Source organism: Engraulis encrasicolus, chromosome 2 (assembly GCF_034702125.1).
Source record: "Engraulis encrasicolus isolate BLACKSEA-1 chromosome 2, IST_EnEncr_1.0, whole genome shotgun sequence".
In the NCBI taxonomy this organism is placed as follows: domain Eukaryota; kingdom Metazoa; phylum Chordata; class Actinopteri; order Clupeiformes; family Engraulidae; genus Engraulis; species Engraulis encrasicolus.
In genome coordinates, this window is record NC_085858.1 from 57,729,137 (window position 1) to 57,731,636 (window position 2,500).

General features: G+C 41.6%; 1 protein-coding gene across 1 annotated transcript in view; it reads right to left on the reverse strand.

The window, feature by feature from the left end:
• The window catches only part of pemt (phosphatidylethanolamine N-methyltransferase), an 87,663-nt gene that overhangs the window by 37,464 nt on the left and 47,699 nt on the right, over nt 1-2,500 (reverse strand). The window lies entirely within an intron of this gene.

Genomic DNA, 2,500 nt, shown 5'->3' on the forward strand with positions numbered 1-2,500 from the left:
CCCCCACACTCAGAAAGCTTCACTGGCTCCTGGTGAAGTCACGCATCACCTACAAAATCTTACTCCTCACATACAAATCCCTCAATGCTCTTGCTCCCTAGCACCTCTCCGATCTCATCCAGCATCACTCCCAACCAAGGTCCCTGAGGTCCTATGGCAAGGACCCGCTTGTCATCCCCCGTTCCAGGCTTTTGAGGCCAGAGCCTTCTGTGTTGCTGACCCCACCCTTTGGAACAGTCTACCTCTCCATATCCTGTCTGCAGACATATCCTCTTGTTTCGCACCCTAACCTCAGTCACCGTGCTGCTCGCAGTTATACAGATGTTCGACCGCGTCACTGGAGGGAAAAACTGTCCCTCTGTGACTTATAATTGAATACTCCTGGCCCACACAGTGAGTTTAGCACAGCCAGAGGCCTTCCATTCAGGCCTCTGGCCTCTATTGGTCTATGATGCTTACTAAGTGGCATTCACACACTAAGTGGCATTCACACACATGCATACACATCTCTTCTAGTCAGTCACTGCCTCGCTGTTGTGCAGCTGTAAAATACTTCTACTGGCATTCACCTATGCAGCCTATTGGACACCTGGAAGACCTTCTACGTGTTCCTGTGTGTAGCTGTGAATAGATAGTAGTGTCATTAATGCCATTCATAGACAGTGTGTGTGTGTGTGTGTGTGTGTGTGTGTGTGTGTGTGTGTGTGTGTGTGTGTGTGTGTGTGTGTGTGTGTGTGTGTGTGTGTGTGTGTGTGTGTGTGTGTGGTGTTTTGATGTGAATAGTGTTGTTCATGCCATTCATAGGTAGCGCAGTGCCATTCTTGCAGTGCGTAGCCTATATTTGGAAGCAGACGCCCGTTAGCCCACATTTGAGAAACGAGACCCTCCTACAACACTACAAGACATTTTAAAGGGCTTTCATGCCTTAAATAAACCTCAGGCTAAAGGCTTGTGCACAGCAGAAACACACGTCCAGACTCCCAACTATTATTATTATTACTATTACATTAAACTTAGCTGATGCTTTTATCCAAAGCAACTTAGTTATTTACAGGGTATTGGTTACAGTCCCTGGAGCAGTGTGGTGTTAGGTGCCTTGCTCAAGGGCACTTCAGCCATGGAGGTGTAGGGAGAGATCAGGTGGGATTCGAACCTGCAACCCTCTGATCCAAAGACCACATCCTTAAAAATGCACTGTGTAAGATTGTGGCTAGAATAGGTATTGCAACTATGCTTCCCATTGAAATTGTGCTGCCTATTGACAAATGTGATGATCTCATGAATATTTACTAAGTAATGACCTAGTATGTACTAGTATGACCAAAGTACAGTAAGTTTTGCAGCTAAAAGTATCTATTTCTGGAAATTCAAAATGGCGGATCAAGGAGAATATCCCCCTTTTCATGTATGAAAAGTGCAATTTTCCCAGGCATATTGAATACTTAGAATTTGATGGTGGTGGTAAGTATGTGTTAAAAAGGTAACACTTGTGAATGGGCAGCATGAGTTCTGGAAATGAACTCATATAAATATTACGCGGTGTAATACTTTAACCACTCGGCCATGGCTGCCTCACTATGATTAGGGAGTTGGCCGTCTGTCGCTTAATGGTCTCGATCAGCTGCAGTCCTTTTTGTCAAACAAACCAAGTCGACTTCAACCGCCGTGGACCCGTGGAACCCGACCACCAACGTGCTTCTAGATCCAACTGAGCATGTTGAAAGTAGAGGTGGGCAATATGGACATTTTTTCATATCACGGTTCTTTTAACATGAAATCTCAATTTCGATCTTTTTTTTTTACCTTGATATTCTTGATAATTTTGCATGCAAACATTAAACCAACTAAAATGTGAAGGTTTTCTATAATCCCCTTTTCACATGACTTCAATATGAATGCAGAGCGATTTTTCCCCTCACTGAGGTGTTATTTCATGTGTGCATGCTTGCTGTCACCTATTTGAAGTGACGTTAGTTTGGGATTTCGTGGAGGACGGTAGCACTTCACAATAACCTTCCGCTATAAATAGTTAACTAATAGTTAACTAATAAATACCTAATGGTTAACTAATGGTTAATTATATATGTATAGTAACATACTTAACACTTATAAAATGATTAGAAATACATGTATTACTCATTGCATAATAATTTATAGCACATCATAATATATTACTTAATGTATTATTAAAAAATATGTGTCATATTAATTTATGCAAATATTAACAATAATGTTAGCATAATTGATCATTTATAAAATATTAACTAATTATTACTTAATATGTAGCCTAATTAAATCTCTGAGAGCCCTTCTACACTGAACTCCAGTAGCCTATTAAAGAGCATGACAGAGAGACATGGGGGGACACAGAGACAGAAAGAGGGCGGACAGAGAGAAGATAAGAGAAGACTGTGTGTGTGCGCAAGAGAAAAAGAACAACTCCTCTCTGCCATTCACTCCTCACCCATCTGTCCTTTCTTCCTCCATTCTATTCTCATTG